Source organism: Silene latifolia, chromosome Y (genome assembly GCF_048544455.1).
Source record: "Silene latifolia isolate original U9 population chromosome Y, ASM4854445v1, whole genome shotgun sequence".
Classification (NCBI taxonomy): domain Eukaryota; kingdom Viridiplantae; phylum Streptophyta; class Magnoliopsida; order Caryophyllales; family Caryophyllaceae; genus Silene; species Silene latifolia.
Genome location: NC_133538.1, coordinates 124,761,225 through 124,785,271, shown reverse-complemented (window position 1 = coordinate 124,785,271; position 24,047 = coordinate 124,761,225). Strand labels below are relative to the sequence as shown.

General features: G+C 36.7%; 1 long non-coding RNA gene across 2 annotated transcripts; it reads left to right on the top strand.

Annotated features, from left to right (window-relative positions):
* The first annotated feature begins 17,614 nt into the window (after nucleotides 1-17,614).
* LOC141634496 (uncharacterized) lies at nucleotides 17,615-20,990 on the top strand. 2 transcript variants are annotated; one of them, XR_012539225.1, is made up of 5 exons: nucleotides 17,615-17,930; nucleotides 18,297-18,393; nucleotides 19,374-19,519; nucleotides 19,635-20,261; nucleotides 20,748-20,990. It is a non-coding gene; the product is annotated as an uncharacterized LOC141634496 (long non-coding RNA). The 2 variants fall into 2 exon arrangements; XR_012539224.1 differs by having other exon boundaries at nucleotides 18,297-18,550.
* Nucleotides 20,991-24,047: the final 3,057 nt, after the last annotated feature.

Genomic DNA, 24,047 nt, shown 5'->3' with positions numbered 1-24,047 from the left:
TGAGTTACTCCCCACTGACTGTGGCGTTCATGTTTACATGAATGACAAGTATTAGTTGGTGCATCTATGGGGTGAAGACTTGTGTGAGCTAGCAAGCACTTTGGCCTTGTAGTCGGTTTATTAGGAATGTTTAGACTCACCTTTTATTGTATTGTCATTCGAGGGATATATTTTCCCTCACCTACACTATCACGTTTGTATAATTTAAACTTTATTTCCGCATTCTTTATTTGTCTTTTGTATTTTAATGAACCCGCGCTTTGAATTTAAAAAGTTTCAAAAATTTCCTATTTTCCGCTTGAATTTATAAGTTTTATCTTCCGCTTTATCGCGGGGTGTCACAGTTGATATCAAAGCCTATGTTGCTCTCGACGCACACACGTGTACCCCAAATTTAAATTTGAACCTAACCTTGAATAATGAATGAGAGATGGGAAGACTTAAGGACCTAAGGTGGTAGTCTGTAGTGTGCTTGATCTTTGTTAAGTTCTAACATGTTTGTTGATTGTCAATTATTTTTGTACCCTTGGATGACCGTGAACTTACCTACGTGAAGATCAAGATTTGATGCCTATTGCCGGGAATTGAAGATTTGTTCAACTTTTGAAGAATGCTTCTTCTTCCTCGAAGTTATTCCTCCATCTTTGTGTACCTTGCCTTATTCTCTTACTTATTGATGCTTATCTCTTCATCTCTTGGTGCTTAGCGTTCTTCTAAACTCTCTTCTGTTTACCTTGAAAGCTACTCTTGTACCCCTAACTTGTCCTTTATTCCTTACTTATCCTCCTTTTACGCCTTTTGATAGTACTCTTTCTTTTGAGGAATGTTGACCTTGGTTGGAAAATTTGACTTTTGAGGAGATTGTTTGTGTTTGACCCTTAACCCCGGTTTTGAGAGGATTTGATGTTAGAAAGACTTAGGTAGTGTGGTGAACCATACTTAGTGATTCTTATACCTAGTTCCTTGATAATGTGAGTGTAGTTGTTTAGTGGGATTATTTGTGTTGTCAAGTGTGAGTTACATTTGTTACTATGGTTATGGAACTTGGCCTTGTGGTTATCACTTGGAAATTTGAGTTGAGCTTGTGGTTAGCATAGTCGGTATACTTTTGTGAGTATTGTGATGGTTACATAGAAACCTTGTTAGGTGAGAGTTGTAGCTAGTTTTGAAATCTCATTTGGGTATCCACTTTGCGGTAATGATGATTAGTAGCCAGAGTTCTTGAGATGTAATTATAAGTTGGGATCGATAGATGTTGAATTGAGGTGAGTTATATGTTTTGGATGGTTGTCTCGTAGATCAGAGAATGTCACCGTTTAGGCTTTGGGTTTCAAGAGTATGACAAGATCTCTTTGGGATGATAGAATGTGCAAAAGAACTTTTGAATTTGGTTTTTGATTGAGGGTTGTACCATTTTGAGGAACTCATAGTTGACACTAGTTGGATTTGAGTGTAGCTTTGTTAGGAGCTTTGACCTCGACCTCGTGGAGGTTTGTAGATGTGTGAGGATTTAGAGTGGTGAAATCAGACTTTTTATGAATTACCTTATTTCAGGAAATGACTTAGGATGAAGTAACATAAGTGTTTTGAGGAAATCCTTGGGAGTATTGTAGTTATAAGTTTTATTGATAAGAAGTTTTCGGAACCGATTAGGATGATGTTGTTGTTTGAGGTTTGAGTACCTGGCGTTTCCTTGTTGTCTAATTCCCTTTCTTCTTTGACCTTAAGCATTACAGTTCATACGTCCTTTCCTCGCTTCATCATGCTCCTCCTTAAAATTTGATGTTGGTAACCTATGAAACTCTATCTTTGACATCCTTGTAGATTTGACTTCAATCCTTACCCTAGGAAATTCATCATAGCTCTTTTGATTAGTTAAGTTGAATCCTTTTTGCATACCGGTATCTATGATATATAAGTTACTTTTCTTTTATTCAATTTCTAAGCTTTCATGCTACCAGTTTTGATTTGGTGTTAAAAGTTTATGTTACTTTTGCAAAACCCTACCTATTTTAAAGATTTGAAAATGAAAATTTGATTTAGTTCCCTATTTGTTCCTTGAGTATAGACTTCTTTATCATTATTTTAATTGCTAAACCCGAGATTTGTTTAAATTTTATCCAATTTCTGTTAACTTTGATCCATTTAAAATTTCTTGGTGAAAGTTTAATATTCTATTTTCAAAAATTTGACTCCGTTTTGAGTTTAAAAGTGAAACCTGTATCTCTATTTTGGCTTTTGCAAAAGAAAATTCGAGTGGATTACCTTTTTCTTTTGATTTTAACGTTGATCGGATGTTAGAACTCGTTATTAGAGAAGTTCAATAACTTGTTCTACGCTTGTCGGCGAATTGATTTTGTTTTAAATCTGTCTTTGACTTGGAAAGTTAGCGTTCTTGTGTGCACGACAAGAGCAATTTCGTTCCATGAATGAGGCTTATACTTTTGAAAACTCTTCATTAATGTTTTTGAAAGTATTTTGATTTTCGATTTATACAAATGATTTGCTTTTGAACTTATATTTGATTTGGAATGTGATGTTCTTGAATAGGTAACAAGAAGACTTCCATTCTTTTGATGAGAATCTGGTTATGTCGGAAAATTTATTTGAAACTTTTGAAAGAGTTTTAATTCTTAAGATAAGTAACCTTTTAAATGTTTTGGTTACCGACTCCAAAATTCCAGATTTATTTTCAATAACCTTTCATTTCTACTTTTAAGTTTCGAGGACGAAACTTTTTAAAAGATGGGGTGATTGTAACACCCGCGAATTTCCCATTTTGACATTAAAATTTATTAAACTGTTTGATTACTTTATTTTATATTTTTGAATTATTCAGTTTAATTAATTTTATTTTAAATACGATTTTTTATAAAAGTAATATATATAAAAGTTCATTTATATAAAAATACGTATTTTAGTCGGACAGTAATAATAGTGACAATACTAATATTAGTTTCCATCTCAAGTTAATATAGACTCGAGACATTTTTCCGTCTAACATTAGACCGTCACATTTCAATTGGGAGTCTTGTCTAAACTCGGACCAACCATATGTCGAAAACACGTACCCCTTATCCACTCCACACTCTACCTTTATATTATTATTATTATTATTTTTTTTTTTTTTTTTTTTTTTTTTTATGCGCGCAGCTTTCATTATTATTATTATTATTATTATTATTATTATTATACTATTATTATTATTGTTATTATTATTGTTATTATTATTATTATTATTATTATTATTGTTATTATTATTATTATTATTATTATTATTATTTATATATATTATTATTGTTTTTACGCTACACTACCCGTGTCCCACCCCCTCATCCCTTCTTCTTCTTCTTTTTCGAATAAAACAAGCGGCAGTCACCAGTAAACAACAACACCAACTGCAACACCATTTTCGTGAGCTTCAATCCCAGATTTCTCCCTCGTCTCTCCACCTTTTCCTCTAATTTTTACACCATTCCCTTCCTCGTTCCTTCCTCATTCTTTTAAGGTAAGAAAGCTTCGACTTTGTTGAGGTTTTAAAAATGCCGTCTTAAAGGACAACTCGGTTTCTTGTCTTAATTGACTTGTTTTTCCTCCTTTTAGCTGAAGACTAAAGTAAGGCTCATGCTTTTGGACGTTTTACTCGGAAATTTGAGATGAAGAGGTAACGGTGATAGGTTACTCGACAAATGTCGAATTTACTTGTTAATATGTCGAATTGTGTGCTGATTTTCGTGTGTTGGTTGTTCAGCTACGGAAAAGCTTCACTCTTTATGAAATTTCCGCATTAATTTCGTATGAAACCGTAAATTTTGTTGTGTAAATTTCAGCTTGTCCATGTCTAAAGCGTCGTCTTATAATGACTCGTTTCTGGGCTGTTTTAGACGTGAAAGCAGAGTACTTTTGTACGGTTTGTGACGGAATTTAGGGTGTTGTGATTGGTGGTTGTTGTCAGTCGAATGATGGTCATATGGAGGGCTGCTCAAGGTTTAATTCGGGACTGTTTTGGTGCTCCGGGAGTACGGTCTTGTGTAGCCTTTTGGGACTGATTTAGGACGGTCGTAGTGGAGGTTGTAGGGACGATCTTTGAACGGGTTACATTCTATTTTGGGGCTGAGTGCGGCTGTTTTGAGTCGTATTGTCGCTGTAAATTTCCGTCTCGATTATACATACTTAAAGGCTTCTTGTATCTCTTACTTGAATTGGTGCTTTGGGGTGAGGGATTGTGTCTTGTGTTGGACTGCTTGTGGAGGTTGGGCCACAGTGGGGTTGACCGAGGTGCCTGGTCGTGAGTGGCAGCAGGGTCACGGCCTGGCTGTGCTAGGGTGGTCACGGGTTGAGTAGTGAGTAGTCATCCCGTTTCCCCTTCTTTTACCACTTAGTAATTTATGTGGTTTTGGTAATTGGGCTTGTCATGCCCTATCTTTTGGACTTGTGATGTTTCATCAATGGGGCTTGTTAGGTTTTATTAGTTGGGTTAGAAATGTTCATTTGATTGGGTTGTTTGCATTTTATGTTTTTTGGGCCACACTTGTTATGGGTGTTTTTGTGCCAATTCCGAGTCATTTGAAATGTTTAAATGCCATACCGTGTTTTATATAACTTAATTCGTTAAATACCATTCATTCATATATTTTCTCACGTTAATCATAAATGTGGAATTTATTATTTATTCAAGTCAAAATTTGATGAAATGTCCCATTTACCTATAATATGAATTTTTAATCCGTTCATTCTCATTTATTTATCGTATCCCAAATATGATTGAATTACTCTACTTGTTTAATTAAATTGAGTCATTTATAATTGAATGCTTGTTTTGCTTATTATAAATGGTTCACTTCCGTTTGTTTACATTTTTATTCAAGTGACAAATATTGAAGAAATGGGTTACTTATTCATATTCATGATTATGATTTGGCATGAAATGTCTCACTTGGATTATCATCGGTTCATTACTTGTAGTAGTCTGTTTCCAAGTTGATTCGTATCGCTTGGTTGAGTCGTGTTCGTTTGATAATGCCTTTATGCTATACCTTATTGCTTGACTTATCTTTACGCCTCTTTCGGACTGTCCTGCCGATTGTGGGTTTAGCTCATATCTTCCGCCTCTTTCAGACTGTCCTGCCGATTGTGGGTTCTCGATTTTCGATTTAGGTTTCGGGTCCTGGATGCGGACTGTCCTGCCGCATGTCGAATCGGGAACTGTGCTGTCCCGAGAGTCTGGCCAGATTTAAACTAGGACTGAGTCTTCGGAGTACCATTGTCGTCCTACCAGGGGAATTATATATTTATATACGAGTAGTAAAGGTCTTGCTTGGTTATAGATGTTGGCATTTGTCTTTCAAGGCAAGAGTTAGGCCTTGTGTTGTTTGTCTTGGTCCTATCGGATACTAGAGGTGAGCTATATGCCCTCTAGTTGCGATATGATCGTCGGGATTGATGATCCCATCCGTTCTTATGGTGAGATGCAAGTCATAAGTATGAATGTGACATTAGTAGCCACGTCCCGTACAATGATTGCTAAATGGTTTTCCAAATAATGGCTACAGTTTCTATTTTGTGATTTGCATTGGTTGGTCCCTCACATCTATGTTGTATTTCCTTGAAATGTGTGCTTTGGTATAGATTACCGTATTCTTGTCTTTCATATTATTTAATTGTCTCACATGAATAGTTTTAACCGTGATCATGCTAATGTTCATCTATCTTGTTCCATCTCATCTGATTGCCTTGTTTACACGAAAACTTGATATTCACATCTTTTGTAAGTATCTTACATAATTTACCTGTTGTAGTTCTTTGTTATGTTCATTTCGACAATTTGTGGCTGGGAGAACCTTGAGTTACTCCTCACTGACTGTGGCATTCATGTTTAAATGAATGACATGTATTAGTTGGTGCATCTATGGGGTGAAGAATTGTGTGATCTAGCGAGCACTTTGGCCTTGTAGTCAGTTTATTTTGATTGTTTAGACTCACCTTTTATTGTATTGTGATTCGAGGGATATATTTTCCCTCACCTAGACTATCACGTTTGTATAATTTAAACTTTATTTCCGCATTCTTTATTTGTGTTTGGTATTTTAATGAACCCGCGCTTTGAATTTTAAAAGTTTCAAAAGTTTCCTATTTTCCGCTTGAATTTATAAGTTTTATCTTCCGCTTTATCGCGGGGTGTCACATGTGGGCTCATCAATCCGAGGAAAACCAAGGGCATTTGCCCCGAGCAGCGAAAAAGGAGCTCTCAAATCCTGATCTTCCTTCCGGGGGTTAAGAAAGAAAGAGTGTTGTTCCGATCTACTTTCATCAAATAAACCGGGTAAACTAAGAAGAGGCTAGGCCGAGTGATGCTCTTAGGGTTGGGCATTACATTATATAAATCTTAAGGGTCGAAGGAGCTGGCTAAATGAATGTCAGCAGCTGTAGCAATCGTTGTCTCTGTAGAAGTAGCAGGACCTTTATTCTTGTGCTCGCGAAATAGGACGAGGAATCAATATGCTCCCGCCTCTGCTGTAGATCTTATGTAGATCTTCTCGTTATTTTATTTCGATCCCAGAACCTGGAGTCGGGTCCTTGTTTATTGGTCGAGCTAACTCCGGTACTTCCATCCCCGTACTTCCATGCATCCTGTGAAAGAAGTAATTGTATTAAATTGATTAATTGTATTATTATTATTATTATTATTATTATTATTATTATTATTATTATTATTATTATTATTATTGTTATTGTTATTATTGTTATTGTTATTATTGTTATTGTCATTATTGTTATTGTTATTGTTATTATTGTTATTGTTATTATTGTTATTGTTATTATTATTATTATTATTATTATTATTATTATTATTATTATTATTATTACTATTATTACTATTATTATTACTACTACTACTACTACTACTACTACTACTACTACTACTACTACTACTACGACTTTACTTCACGGTCCCCACACCCCCATTCACTTTCCTTTCCTCTTTTCGAATACACCTGCAACAACAACAAACAACAGAACCTTCAATCTCTATTTCCGCCAACTTTCAAACCCAGATTCCGTCCCCATTTCTTAACCTTTTTACTTAATTCTTGCACCATTCTCCCTCTTACTTCCTCCTTCATCTTTCTAGGTAAGAAAGTCTTGTTTTTGTGATGATTTCAGTTTGACCCGCCTCATGAAAGTTCCGATTTTAAGCGCCTCTATTTCATTTTCTTTCTCCTAGTTGAAGAAACTGAAGACCCGAAGGGAGGCTCATACTCTTTTGGACGTTTTCACTCGGAAATTTAAGAAGCAAAGGTAACGGTGATAGGTTATTTGACAAATGTCGAAATTTCCGTCTTTTGTGTCGTTTTATATGTCCTTGTTTGATAAAGTTTAGTTCTTTACGTTTTTCTCATTTGTATGGTAAATTTCGTCTCATATTGATGTTTGTATTGGACTGTTTTGAGCCCCAAACTCTGTTATGAGTTCCGTTGTTTGAGTTCGGTTTATGGCTCACATAGACGAGTGGTTGTGGTTGAGTTGATACTGATTTTGGGACAGTAAAATGCTGATTTTAGGACGGTAAAATGCTATTTGGTGGGACGGGTTTCCTGTGCAGATTTTAAGACGAATTTTGAGACGATTACATGTCGAGATTTGGAGACGAGTTATATGCATTTCTGGGTCTGTTTGGGATGGGTGTGTGAGGACCAAAGTTAGCCTGTTTCGACTTCGTTCTAGGATAGAAATGGACTGGTGTGACACGATTTTCTAGATAGGAACTCGGACTGTTTTGGCACGGGTTTTAGGCAGAAATGCGGGCTGTTTTGGGACTGTTTGACATGGTTGAGCAAGCTGTTTTATGGGCTGTTTATGGCAGGTTGTGAGGCCGTGTATGGCTGATTGTTGGGTCGTGATTGAGGCTACCTAAAAAGGGGTCTTGAGTCGGGTATTGTAATTGTTGGAGCTTGTGTCCTCCACAAATTAGTGTGATAACATTTGTAAATCTCTTACAGGTTCACAAGGGTATACTTCGTATTTTATCAATTGATTAACGATTACCTAATAACGGTTGGCTTGCTAGAAAGTTTGACGTTATTATCATACAGATGGCGGTGATCAACTGGTCCCTAAAGGTCACACCTATAGGATGTGTTTGAGAGATGTGGTTATGGAAATGTAATCACATTGATGCCTTATATGACTAAACAGTTAGTCAATGTGTTGATGAGACAATTATTTAATGCCGATTAAATAATATTAGTTGAGACAATTAATCACAATTCGTAAATTGAATATAATAAGTTATATTTAATTAATGTATATGATGTTAGCTTGGACGAATTAATATGTTAATTCGTAATTAAATTTAATCGGTTATATTTAATCAACAAGATGAATGTGTCATAGTGGTAATAGTAAGGGTACTCAAACCAAGAGGTTATGGGTTCGATCCTCACTAGATGACAATTTATATTTAACACATTTTATACATTTTTGGAATAACCGAAAATAAGGATTTTAATCCTTATTATTTCGGTGGGATTTGGGCCGAAATGAGGAAAAAAAAAGACTCCCCATTTACTTCTCTTTTTCGGATCAGAATAACAGGAAGAGGGAGCTTATTTTTAACCTAATCATTCTAACCAAAACAGAGCCTCCATCTCATCAGAAAAAAACACAAAAACCTAAAATTAATCAGTTAATTTGTGGATCGATTCTAGCAAAATCAAAGGGCATTTCTCATATCGTCTTGGGTGCAACTGATAGGAGAATATTATTGCGATATTGTTCATAGGCCATAAAAGCTAGGACCGAAGGTTATTTCTTAATCCTTTATGTTTTTGTTTATGTAATTTAATTTTATGACTAGCATTCATCATCTTATAATTCGTTATAATCCTTAAATTTAAAGAGATGCATACGGAGAAATCACACAAGTGGTATCAGAGCCAAGGCCACGAATTTTATTTTGATGATTTTCATAAAATTGGATGTAAACACATATTAGGGTTTCGAAAAACAAACAAAAAAAATTTACACGGCTGGATTTTTTTTTTGCCGAATAATTTTTTTTTTTTTGCGCCGTGTTTTTGTTCTTGTTTTTGATGCGATATTTCCATTTTGATTTTTCATTTTGTTGTTTTAATCAGTTAGAATGATTATATGAAGAATTGGTAGATGCTTTGATTTAATTCGGATTAAATTAAATTGTAAATGGAATCGTCATGTTGATGATATAAAAATTTGTTTTTGCTATATAGTTTTTGGCATATAGGGTTAATCATATTTCATTAATTCATATGCTAATTTTGTTAATAGCAACGATAAACGATTTATGTTCATCAATATCATGTTTTTGCAATTATGGCATAATGCCTAATTGATAAAAAAAAAATTGGGGGTTGTTTTGTTTTTTCCAGCCGAAACACAAAAATAATTAGGGTTTCTGTTTTTTTTTTTGTTTCGGTTTTTCAGCCGTGAAAAAAAAATGTTCTGTTTCCGTTACTGTTCACATTCAGCAGTATTTAAAAAAAAAATTATTTTTGTGTTTTTTTTCGATTTTTGAAGAAAAACCGAGAAAACTTTTTTTTTTGGGCTATTTGTTTATGCCGAGAGTTTTTTTTTTTTGAAGAAAAAAAATTTCTGTTTTTTTTTGTTGTTTTTGGCCTAGAATAAATATACATTAAATTTATAATGTATGATAATTATTGTGAAGCGGTTCATAATTCATAGATAACTAATTATTTTAAAGCAGTTTAAAATATTGATGGATTAAATTCATATTACAAGTTTAATATGAATTAAGATTAAAATTAATGTGATTAATTGAGGAATTGTCACTTAATTTAATCAATTAAATAGGTGGTTTGGATAAAATTAATCTACATAATTAAAGAATTATGTCTTGCATGTTTAATTTTTTTTAGTTGATGCTTTTCTTTTGTTGAATGAATCGTTGAATGAATTTATTTACGTATTTTTGCAATCGGTTGTAATTTGTAATACCTAGTGTGGCCTTAGTCAAATTATGTTTTCGTAATGATGGGAACATAATTTTTAATGTAATTTTGAGATCTCGAATCTCCTTTATTTTTCTTTAGTTTTTGGGTTTTAAAATTAGAATTTAATATATAGGTTTATCATGTAAATTTATTTATTGTAATTTTCAAAGAAGACTAAAGATGGAGATTGGAGCTCACTCCCGCTACATGGATCAAGATGAAACATCGAGACAAGTTTCTCGGGTCCAAGGATGGATTCCAAATTTGTATTTAATGTTCATTTTGATAGGATAGGCCACACTAGGACTTTATTATTGTTTTTACGTTTTTCATTCCTATTGCTTTTCATTCACATGATAGTTTATGCATCATTTTCCGCCTTAAACCAAACCACCTACTACTTAAATGCATGAAAATTGACACATATAGGTTGTATGTTAGTTTTCATAGACATACAGATGTCACATGTTTATTAAGCCATCATCTTAGTTTATTCATTCACGCATGCTAGATATTAGTTCGCTTAAAATGAATTAAAATAAAGTTGATGGGATCTTCCTCTAAAACGGAAATTGAGATTAGTCTTTATAAGGGCAAACAACTATGAATCCCTTCTTCGTCGGTAGGAATAATATGACCCCTTCTACGTTGGGTAAGTTGTTTGTGTTGACTTAGTTTATCTCAACATTATAGTCCGAAGAGTTTCTCGTGATTATGATGGACTAAAGATATAATTTACAGAAATATATCGACCAAGAATTCTAACAGTAGAATTAGCCAAAAGGTTGGCTTATCAATTTACAGATAATTGAGTCTTGGGATCATTTATATAATTCTTGAGGAAGGTCAATTGTATAAATGTTTTGAGTCTTCGCGATATGACACTAGTTCATTAGACTTAAATTAAAATCGATGCACATGGTCATTATTTATTCTTCTTTTCGCAGTGTAGAACACGTTTATTTTGTTGTTACAACAAATGGCTGGAAATAACGAAATCCCAATGCCAAGTGCCACATTTGGACGCGAGTCCTGGCTGAAAGTTTTTATGGACAACATGAATCAGTACACGCGACTAAAGAATGATGGGTCCAACTTTGCGGACTGGGAGGCAGCATTACGGAAGGCTGCCATTGCTGACGGTAAGCTCAAGGCCTTAACTGAGCCAATACCGGTAAACCCAGGCCCCAATGCGGGAGTTAACGAGTCACTTACTTATAGGGATTTCGTTATGGAAGCGGGTGCGATAAAGAACGTACTCATCTTTGCAATGGAAACCAATTTGCAGAGACGCTTCATTGCCCAAGGTGCGAACAAGATTTTCACCACGCTTACTAACGAGTTCTCAAAAGCACCGAAGATCGTTACTTATGAGCATACCTGTCGCTTCTTTGATGCGAAACTCCAAAAGGGCCAACCGGTTAGCCCACTCATTCTTAACATGATTGAGAATGTCGAGAAGTTGGAGGCACTTGATTGCAAAATCAGTGAGAGCATTGTCATTGACCGAATGCTTCATTCTCTTCACGATGGTTTTGCCCTTTTCAGGGCGAACTACTACATGAATGACTTGGAAAACAGTCCTCATGAGCTACACTCCCTTCTCGTACAGACCGAGAAGGATATGAAATTGAGGGGGAGCATGAAGCAGGATGTTCTCACGATTTCCAACAAGGGTAAAGGTAAGGGCAAAGCTCCAGGCGACCTAACTGTAGGTAAGCCAAAATTCAAGAAGCCAGGAAACGGTAAGAGTGGGCCCGGTGAGACTAGTGTCTCACAGGGCAAGGCAAAGAGCAAGGGCGGTGACATTGAGTGCCACCATTGTCACAAGTCTGGACATTGGAGGAGGAACTATCCCGTCTACCGTGAGGACATCAAAGCAGGCCGCGTCGTTCCTGTTGGTATGTCATCTTATATTCATATGATTGAGATTAACCATGCAAGTTTCCGAACTTGGGTACTTGATACTGGTTGTGGTTCTCATCTGTGTAATTATTTGTAGGACCTAAAGAACATCATACCTCTCGAAAAGGGTGATGTGGACCTACAAGTCGGGAATGGAGCTCGAGTTGCTGCAGTCTCGAAGAGAACATATGTAATCCAACTCCCTAGTGGTTTTGAGTTATTTTTATATAACTGTTACTATGTACCCAGTTTATCAAAGAACATTATTTCTATTTCCGTACTCGAGATAGACGGTTTTGCATTTTCAATAAAGGATAATAGCTGTATTTTCATTTTAATGAAATGATTTATGGCAAAGCAGTTTCCATGAATGGAATTTACATCTTAGATCAAACCACGGAAATATTACACAGGAATAATAAGAAATTAAAGGTTGGTGACAAAGATCAAACCTAACTATGGCATTGTCGAATAGGACACATAAATGAGAAACGTGTAAAGAAACTCGTCGATAATGGGACTATTCCCGCATTCGAATTTTCTACATATGGCACGTGTGAATCATGTCTCATAGGCAAAATGACGCGAATTTCCTTCAAAGGTGTTGGAATGCGCGCTGGTGACCTATTAGGACTCATACATACTGATGTTTGTGGACCTATGTCAATTACCGCTAGAGATGGATATAGATATTTTATCACTTAATGAAGCATAAAAGCGAGTCCTTTGATAAATTCAAGGAATACCAGAACAGGGTTGAAAACCAACTGAGTAGAAAGGTTGAAGCACTCCGTTCAGATCGGGGTGGCGAATATCTTTCAAATGAGTTTGATCAACACCTTAAAAACTGTGGAATCGTTTTGCAGTTAACTCCACCTGGAACACCTCAATTAAATGGTGTGTCCGAACGGAGAAATCGAACCTTACTTGACATGGTTCGATCCATGATGAGTCACACGGTAGTGCCTGATTCATTATAGGGTTTTGCTCTTTTGTCAGCCGCTCTTATACTTAACCGAAGTCCGACTAAAGCTGTCGACAAGACTCCATATGAAATGTGGAAGGGAACGGTCCCTAACTTGTCCTTTATTCGGGTTTGGGGCTGCGAGGCTTATGTCAAGTGGAGACACGAGGATAAGCTCAGCCCGCGATCGGTCAAGACATACTTTATAGGTTATCCAAAAGGAACATTTGGTCATTACTTCTATTCGCCTACCGAAGATCGAGTTTTTGTTGCGGCTAGTGCGACGTTCTTAGAGAAAGAATTTCTCAAGAACAAGATAAGTAATATAACTTTCGAGCTGTCGGAGATTCCAGAACCAACAACCGAGGAACGGATGGAGGAAGTTGTTCCTCCAACTGATGATACGGTTAGTATTCCTGAGGAACCTAGGAGGTCGGGTAGAGTCTCTAATCCTCCGGACAGATACATTGGTATGGTCGAGGAGAATGACGTTTTACTCCTAGAGAGGAATGGACCCGCTACCTATAAAGGTGCTATGGCATGTTCCGACTCAAAGCTATGGCTCGAAGGCATGCAATCCGAGATGGACTCCATGTGTGAGAATAACGTATGGGATCTTGTTGATTTACCTAATAAGGTAAAACCTCTACAGTGCAAATGGCTTTACAAAATAAAGCGTTACGTAGACGCAAAACCGATATACCTATAAGGCACGACTAGTGGCAAAAGGTTTCACTCAAGTGCACGGATTGCATTATGATGAGATTTTTGCACCTGTAGTCATGCTATATTCCATTCGGATAATCTTAGCGATTGCCGCATTTCATGACTACGAAGTTTGGCAAATGGATGTGAAAACCGCCTTCTTAAACGGTTATTTTGAGGAAGAGTTGTACATGGTGCAACCCGAAGGTTTCATAAATCCTGAACATCCTAATAAAGTATGCAAGCTTAAGAGTTCCATTTATGGACTTAAGCAAGCTTCTCGGAGTTGGAATCATCGTTTCGACCAGGTGATAAAAGAGTATGGTTTCACTCGATCGGTCGAGGAACCATGCTTATATATCAAGTCGAGTGGGAGCAAGATTGTATTCTTGATATTGTATGTTGATTACATACTCTTGATTGGGAATGACATTCCTCTCCTATCTTCGATTAAAGAATGGTTGAAGAACCATTTCCAGATGAAAGATCTGGGTGAGGCACAACGCATATTGGGAATCCGTATCTACCGAGATAGATCACGACGGACGTTATCACTTAGTCAGGAGTCTTATTTAGATAAGATTCTTGATAAGTTCAGCATGACCAACTCCAAGAAGGGGAACCTTCCAATGACGTCTGGGATGCAGTTGAGCAAGTCTCAGTCACCCACGACGCCTGAAGGGGTTGAGCGCATGAGTCGTGTTCCTTATGCATCAGCTATAGGATTAATCATGTATGCCATGATATGCACACGTCCAGACGTGGCATATGCATTGAGTATGACGAGTTGGTACCAAAAGAATCCATGTACCTACGGAGGACTAAGGATTGGGTATTGACTTATGGAGGAGATACTAAGCTATGCGCAACCGGTTACGCAGATGCTAGCTTCCAAACCGATCGAGATGATAGAAATCTCAGTCTAGATTCATTCTTACTCTTAATGGTGCTGCGGTCAGCTGGAATAGTTCCAAACAGGAAGTTGTAGCAGATTCTACTACTGAGACATTGAAGTATGATAAGCATGGAGGGCACGTTATTCCCATGAGAATTAAACGTGTTCCTGAGTTGTAATAGTTGATTATGAATTTGATACATTATCTTTTTCATATACTATTTATAACTTCATCGTATTAATATAATATTTTGTTTTTCATGTGGATTGTACTGACAACTTTGAACGCCACAAAGTGAACTGAATTACATTATATTTTGTTTTGGTCCGTAATCGCCTACAAGAGCTGATAACTCGGCTATTATATTGTGCAGTCGATTGATGGTGGGTTCAACGAGCCATAAGTCAAACTGTTGACTGATCGATCACAAATGCGAGATTATAACGATACCTCGTAGGACAAATTTTTGTGACAACGTAATGGAGTCCTAAATGTTTAATAACATTCGGTGCCAGGTCGTGGATAGGACATCCATTGTGTTCCTAGAGTCGATTCTTTTGACTATCGACTGTCTCTTGCTATTAAAGCGAGTTTTTGGGTGACTTTGGTTTCTTTCTCACGGTCTGCCGTAGAATCGGAGGCTAAGTAGATTTTTAAGGTCATTTTATACTTTGTGCTTACATCGGCAGGATTCGAGTTGAGGAAAATATCCAACCTTTATCAGGTATAGTTATTTCTCAGGGCCACTCGAGGAGTTGTAACTGAAATGCATGGCCATGCTCGAATGATGATTCGTTTATCAGTTAAGTTACTCTCTAGTCGGGGAAACCACTCTTGATACAGATCACTTGTACAATACGACCTTTGTGAATACAGATTTTGCAAATTGTTTTACATTGAGTGGGACAAATTTTAGGATATGAGAATCAATTATCGCACATACACTTGTGAGGGCAAGTGGGAGTTTGTTGGAGCTTGTGTCCTCCACAAATTAGTGTGATAACATTTGTAAATCTCTTACAGGTTCACAAGGGTATAATTCGTATTTTATCAGTTGATTAACGATTACCTAATAACGGTTGGCTTGCTAGAAAGTTTGACGTTATTATCATACAGATGGCGGTGATCAACTGGTCCCTAAAGGTCACACCTATAGGATGTGTTTGAGAGATGTGGTTATGGAAATGTAATCACATGGATGCCTTATATGACTAAACTGTTAGTCAATACGTTGATGAGACAATTACTTATGCCGATTAAATAATATTAGTTGAGACGAATTAACTGTCAATTCGTAAATTGAATATAATAAGTTATATTTAATTAATGTATATGATGTTAGCTTGGACGAATTATGATACGTGCATTTTATATAGTCTTTTTAGCCTATTTTATGCACGTATTTCTATGCTTTTATCGTAGTCTATTGCTACGAAATGCCCGAATATGCTATTTTGGTGTATTTTGTCTTAATTACAGGAATGGACCATAAAGTAGTGAAATCAAGCCATTTACCGTTTGTTTTGCATGCATTTGGAGGAAGAGTGGATTTGGAGCGGGAATTATAGCTGTCTTGGGATGCGTGAATGTGTTTCGGGAGCTAAAAGGACAAGTCAAAGTCAAACTAACGAAATTATGAGTCATTGAAGTCAAGATCCACTCGATCGAGTGCTTAACTAGTCGATCGAGTGGTTTAGGATTCAATAATCAGTCGATCGAGTAGTTTATTCATTCGATCGACCAGTTCCTTATATGCCTTTACTCGATCGAGTGAATTAGTTGGTCGATCGAGCGGTTTCTAGCTGGGTTTGCTCGATCGAGTGGTTTTATTCCACTCGATCGAGTGGATTATGCTACGGGCTGTGCTTTTTAGGTTTAATTCCGTCATTAGGTTTAGCTAATCCTATTTTCTTATAAATAGGAAGTCAGTATGTCATTATAAACTCTCTCACACACTTTTACTTCGTTCCCTTTCTCTCTGGTTCGAATATCTTTGCTCATTACTTTGTTCTTAATTTTCGGATCAATAATTCAGTATTAATTCTTTCTCTTTCTTTTCCTCTTTAATTATTATTTATGTTTATTGTTCTTCCTTTATTTCTCGTTTCCCCCTTATTTATGTCTAGCTAATCCCGTAGTATGTTAGGATTAGGGAAGCCGTGGTAGCATGTTTTAATTGACTTGAGTAGATTAGCCTTGCGATAAGAATTGTATTAGGCAATTTAATTGTTATCCGGTCGAATGAATGCATGCAGGAGACCAATAAATTTAGTTAACCCCGACCTGGATCGAAAGATTGGAAGGGAAGGCTTGCTTAATTACAATAGGGTATTGTAGTGAGGACGAAAGTTAAGCTATTTACGCTCTCGGGCGGTTTAAGGACCGAAAGGTGACGACCATAGCTCTTCTTATCAATAGTCTAATCGCCTTAGTATTTCCGATAGTATAGCTACCACGGTGGACCGACTCCTAGCATATTTTCTTTCTCTTATTGTTAATTTCTTTTATCCCTTTTCTCTTGCCTTTAGCCTCAGTAGTTCAGTTAGTCCAATTCAATCAAAACCCCATTTCGTGACACCTGACGGACCAAATTAAACAGATAGATAGCAACTTAGCCTCCCTGTGGAGATCGACCCTACCGACTGACTTGTTGGTAGTAACTTAGGTTTTTATTTTTGGTACAAAACGACAGTATCAAATTTTGGCGCCGTTGCCGGGGAGGCGACGCTTTTTATCTGTTTTATTTTGTTTGTCTTTCCGCCTCAAGGGAAGACTAAGTACCTTGAGGCCGTTCTTATCTTTTTCTTTAGTGCTGTTTTGATAGGCCTACAGGTTTATTAAACAGGCTACTGAGGGAGATTATCGAAGGGAAGGCTTGACACCACTACAAAAGTAGACATAATGCAACATTTCGTGTGCAACACTTACGGTTTGTGTTGCAAGTTTTAGTTAATTAAGCAACGCTTTATTTAAAAATGTTGCGTTTACTTACATAGGGCATCACTTTAAATTAAGTGTTGCAATGTATTACTATAAGTGCAACGTTCTTATACAAGTGTTGCATTTTGTCGCAACACTTGAGCAACACTTATATCACATAAGTATATATTTCCTCTAAAAGTACATCGGATATTCTTATACACCCAACACCTGCGTATACTTTATATCTCACACATTCTTTATCACTCATTTCCCTCCCCACTCTAACCTATAACCCCTCTTTCACCGTTATTCTACTCTGCCACCACCAACACTCCATATAGAAGGGGACAGCTCGTCCTCATCGTCATTGCCCACTTCTATTATTCACCGGTTTTCTTATCTTCCATCCGCTATTACCCTTAACACGATAGGTTTCATTATTTCCCCTCTTTTTTCAGATCCAGGGTTTTCTACTCCCGTCGACGATGGCGGAAAAAGTTGATGTCCTGACGATGTTCAACACGGTCCTTTCCCCATTGAAAACTTCTGGTCCCTTTTTTCCCTTTTATCGTCTAAGTTTTCTTTACTTTCCTTAAATATTTGCTTTATTTATTGTTGTTGCTTGTTGTATGCTTACTTGCTTGTTCATTTTGGTTACTGATTTTATTTATTAGTACATTAATAGTATCTTGTGCTTTATTATTTGATTGTGATTTGAAGAAATTGCTGAATTTTGGGGATGGTGAAACCCTAATTTTGATGAATTTGGGTTTGGCTTGGGGTGAGCATTATATGGTATCCCATCTGCTTGTGAACTGCGAATCAGTTGCTTGATTTGTCTCATTTACCTTTTTCGATCTATTTTCTACTGTGATACTCTAAGAGTTCACCTGAATTAGATTTGTATTATTCCAGAACGATTATTCCAGATGGAGGAGGAAGTTCACCTGTATTATTTCTGAAGATTTTTCAGTTATCTTGTACTTGCAAGGAGCAAGTTTATTGTCCAAAGGTAATATGACGAAGCTTCTTTAATCTTAAGTTCATTTTTTAGTTATCTTGTACTCGTGGAAGTATCCTTCGGCTAAGGTAACCTTATGAGGTGAACCTAGATAAGATACTTACTGCTAAAAGTTGGGGTTTATGCAAAAGTTGTCGAAGCAATTACTGTAAGTGGAGTATGCGTGATACTTTGTTATCGCTGGCAGACACCGTGTTATCGCTGGCAGACACCTCGTCACCGACGAACCACAACCATCCCAGCGCCACTCGTCAACGTTTCAGTTCACAATCCTCGGTCAGGTATGATTCTTTTTACAATTATTTGTAAAGTTATCGTAATACATATGTTTTTTGAGGATTTGTTTTTATTTTCCACTGAATTTCGGTTTCGTATGGTGTTTGCGTTTTGGGATTCTATTATTTTTTTCATGTTAGGTTACAATTAAGTATTAGGGTTAGCGATTTCAATTAATTTGATTTCAATTCGGAGATAATTCATTTTCTACTGATGCTTTGAGTAGAAGAGATGATTTCTGGAGTTAATTATGCTAACAATGTTAGTGTTGGGAAGGATATGTTGAATTGAAGTGTTTATCCTGTACAATTTATCTCTCTTTCATTAGCAGGTCTATAATTACTGACGTTGGCCGACCTTTCTCTTCAATTTACTGAATTTTCATCATCAATCAACTGCTTCGGTTGTTTGTCATGATCAGCCACATTGTGTTCCTTATATTAAGCTTCCAAGTCCCTTGCTAATGAGTGTTCTCTGATTCTTAAGTCTCCACTTGTCTTCTCTTAATTTTTGTAAATTCTGATGCTATTTTTTTAGTTCACTTGCTTTATCATTCGGAATCTAGTCTTGGCTCTTAATTCTAATAAAGTTACAGGTGTTCTCAGTACATGGCATAGTTTGAATGCAATATTGGTATTGGTAATCTGTTTTAATTTTCAGTAATCAAGTGGGTAATTCCTTGTTTGATGTATGAGTGTCGCGAGTATCCGACCCCTTCTTATTCCGCCTTATGCGAAAGCTTTCATAAATTGGAGTAATGTTCGTCGTTGAGGAGAGTAACGACGGAGTATTTGTTCCTTGGTTGATAACAATCTAATTGGACCCCATTCTCTCAAAAATGGTAATTTGTGTTTCTCTCTTGAATCAATCCACATTCTCATATGTTTAATCATGAATTTATAGGGTTAAATTGAATTGAATTATAATGTGTAAAATGTAAATAATAAAAAATGCAGGCATCGGAGAAGAAGCTAGCAAACCCAATGAGCGAAATCAAGGTACAGAAGCTGGTCCTCCTATCTTTATGAGAACGACGGGCTTTGGCCTTACCTTTGGAAGATCTTTGTTGGTGAATCTGGAGATCGTCTCACCAGAGTTGCCAAAGGTTTCTTTTTTCGTTTCATTCTTCATTTATAATCTTCTCATTTTTTCTACTTACCAGACCGTCTTTTTGTATCAGACCTTCTAAGTTAAGTATAATATTTTTGATTGATTGTTTGATTAAATTGGATTGGGTTGGTTTGGTTTGGTTTGATATGATTTGTAGGTGTTGGAACAACTTAGTGGATAAACCCCTGTTTTCTCTAAGGATATACTCTTTTAGTTTTTGTTCTATATATTACTCTCCGACTCTTTATTTTCTCATTTCCAGGGCATACTATTTGTAAGACCTGGGGAAATGATAAGGAACACCTATCATATCTCTAGTCTACACACCCAATTTCTATCTAGGATACACAATTTTGTTCCTAATCCTATGCTTAATATTGTCAATGTCTGTTTTAGCAACAAAACATGGCCGATCAACTTAGAGCTTTAGCCTGCACATATTCCGTTGATTCCAGATGAAGTACCAGCAGCAGGTAAGTATATATCATACCAGAATTTCTTCTACATTTTTGTTCCATTTCTTAGATCAGCGCAATTAGTCCCTTGATACCGAGAATAGGAACGCACCATTCTTCTACCAAATTGATGATTTTTCTGTTGTATTCACACTCACGAGAAAAGGTGATCATGTGTTTTCGATCCGTTTCCACAAATAACAAGAGTTGTCAATGCTACACCCTATCTCAAAGAGTTTTTCTTTGACATTGAGTCAGCAGCTTATATTGCTTGATCTGCAGAAAAATGACATCACACATTGTTGGATACCCACTTGGTTTAGTTTATATAAATTAGTTGAAGTAAAGTTCTCTTAGTTTCTAAATGATCTGCTTTTGGTCAAATCTGCACTTCTTTTATGTCTTAGCCCAACAAAATTTTAATCTCATAGTGGTTAAATAATTCGATTTTTGATTGTATGTGTTATTCTCATATGGTTATTTTTTGTGTATCAAATTTGGCAGGTCGGGAAAACAGGTGTTCAAGAGCATTAAAGTCGCTATTTGGAGTTTGGCCTAAGAAATTGTAGATGTGTAAAATCAATTCTAATTGTGCTGCTTGGATCATGAAAAAAATCTGTAGCTTTAGCGAATGCATCCGAGTAGAATATTCTTATTTTTTTAGCTTTAACTATTGATGTTGATTTGTAAGGTAGTTGTATGTCAAACATTGGTTTTGTAATTAATTACGTATTATCTTTAATAAAAGTCTTTAAATTTACCAAAACAAACATGTTTTTGTAAATATATATTTTTTAAAATTTTAATTAAGAAATGGCTACGGTTGTTAAAATAGAACCGCAGCCTTTTATATACATACGGCTACGGTTAAATCTTAACAGCCGTAGCCAAAAGTCACTTTAGGCTACGGTTCCTAACCGTAGCCGTAAGTACTTGATCTAAGGCAACGCCTTGATTTACTACGATCGAGGAACCGTAGCCAAAAGTCCTTTTTAACCGTAGCCAAAAGCCGTTTCTGTACTAGTGACGTAACCAGTGTTGCGTTTCCAAAATAAAAATGTTGCATTAATTTCATATAAGTGTTGCTTATCAACATGAAAAATATTGCATTAGTTCAGAAAGTGTTGCTTTTTTTACATAAGAAATGTTGCATTAGAAGATAAAAAATGTTGCCTTTGCAATTGAAAAAGCGTTGCATAAACATGACCAATGCAACACTTTTCAAAAGTGTTGCTTCAGATTAAAAAGTGTTGCATTAAGCGTTGCAATGACCTAATGCAACAAGACCTGATGTAGCACTTGATTAAGTGTTGCATAAACTCTATTGCAACATTTATATGACATTATGCAACAATAACAAAGTTTTGCTATAGAATCTAAATGTAGTAGTGTGAGTACCTCCGATCCCTCTTGCCAAGATGACATCTGTCTCCCGACTAATTGCTCAGTTTGAAGCCCAAGCTGAAAGACCTGCTAGTTGGGAAAGGAAGAAATCTTGGGGATGTGGTACTGCTGGGCACAATGCAGCTGTAGTTGTGCCGCCACATCCACCCTATCAATGGCCACCGCAACGAGATCCTCCCGATATGCAAGAAGAAGAATTTGTGGAGCTGAAATCTTTAATGGAGACAATTGCATCTCAAATGCAAGCTCAGCAAGATTATGATAGACAACACTTCTCGCGAGTTGATAAGCTCGGGTCTGTAGTTGCTCAGTTAGCAGCTGAGATGGAGATAGAAGAGATCGCGGAGCTGACATATTCAATGGTGACGCTTGTATCACAAATGCAAGAGAGCAATAAAAATATGGACGCTCGATTCCTTAAGCTCGAAACTCACATTGCTTAGTTAGCAGCAGAGAAGCAAGAAGAAGAGGTATACCTTGCTGAGAGCGGTTTTTCCTCTGAGGAAACCGTGTTGCCCAATGCTGAAGATGACCTCTATGACTCCGACGACGAGTTTCTATCATATTTAACTAGCTTACGCGAAGATTTCAGCCCTGTACAGGAGGAATCACTCGATCGAGTGACTGATATTAGTCGATCGAGTGATTTTCTAGGAGAAAGTGCTCGATCGAGTGATATTTCCACTCGATCGAGTGGAATTCAGGAGGATGTTGGTCGATCGAGTGAGTATTTTGCTCGATCGACTGAATTGGCCATGGGGAGCTTTGATTCGTCACTTGGGTTCACTTTGAATGACGATTTTGACGATGATGACGATTACGGTGAATCTCCCTTATCCAAGGCTGAGTCGGATACACTTGAAGCTGAGATTTATGGGCTGAATTCCACCGAGGGCGACGAAAGGACAGCTGAGCCGGTAATTGCTCCTAGCACGGAAGAGGTAATAAACTCTTTTATCTACGATTCCGTCATTGAGAGCGACCAACCTGAAGTAGTAAACGATAATTTAATTATTGTTTGTTTTAATAGTATATTGCCTCGTTTGACTCGTGCTATCTCTTTTAATGTTATACCCTCTCACATGTGGACGCGTAAAATAACGATTTTTCACCGTTCTCATCATTTCCAAACTGTTAATCTGAGATGGAGCCCTATATTATCGATAATTGCTCCCGCGCTCCTATATTTTGTGGATAAATTTAGGAGCGCTCATAGGAAATTTGTACGACTTAAAAAGTTAAACATTTTTATTTCCTATTTTGCTATTCCACTTTGGTGCTACTTATGCTTTTTTGTAGCACATGCGCAGATGTATGATTTAATGCTGCGCGCTTTGAGCTGTTTTGATTATGACTATTAGAGAGGCTCGAAGAAAAGAAGGTCGAGCTGGGACCTGACTGAAGCTAGCGCTACCCGGGAGGCAACCCGACAATTTTATTCTGCATTTTATTTCATTTAAGTTGTAATAAATGGTTTTTACACCATAGACGGTCTCAGTTAAGCTTGTTTTTGTTAGTTGCGGGCTGTTTTTATTGCGTTTTGCAGGAATTACACCGAGGATCACTCGATCGAGTAGTCATTCTACTCGATCGAGCACTTTTGCTGATGAATTCACTCGATCGAGTGATTAATCTACTCGATCGACCACCTGTAGGATGAGAAACCACTCGATCGACCTAAATTCCATTCGATCGAGCAGTTTTGAGCGCCCATTCTACTCGATCAGACACAATTCCGCTTGACCGAGTATTGTTGACTTGGATTAGCTTCCTGAAACGGTTTTCCGGGCCTTTAGCAACCTCCCATGTTCATGGTCGGTTTGGGGAGGTCCCCTTATTCACGCATTTTGTGAGTTTTTCCGTATTTACTCCTTTCCTCCTTTAGTTTGCATTTCCTTCCCATGTTTTAGTCCAATGGGGGCATTGTACGGTTTGGTTTGGGGAGGTTATGCATCCATATCTGTGTCTGCATTTTGTTTTCATTGCATTTCAGTTATCACGTTTAATTTATGTTTGCATTGTTGTTTATTTTTGTTAAAAATTCAAAATTTCCATAAAAATTAAAAAAAAATTGTTAAAATTCAAAAATTTCACGTTTATTTTAGCATATAGGTTGAGTCGGAACGGTAGATTTCAATGATGAAATTGCACTGCTTGTCTTTTTGCTTAAGCCTTGCATTATACTATTATTCTTTTAGCTTTGTCTTATTGCATAATCTACGAGTTAATGTTTAATTTAGCTGAACGAATAGACTTGACCTGAAATTTTGGCAACCTACTTATAATTTCTAAGATTTAGAGCCTTATAACTGGTGTCATTTATGACCAGTTTCATGTAGGATTGTGAGTAGTATACTCCTTGCATAGCATGTTCATTAATTTGCACGTATATGAAATTCA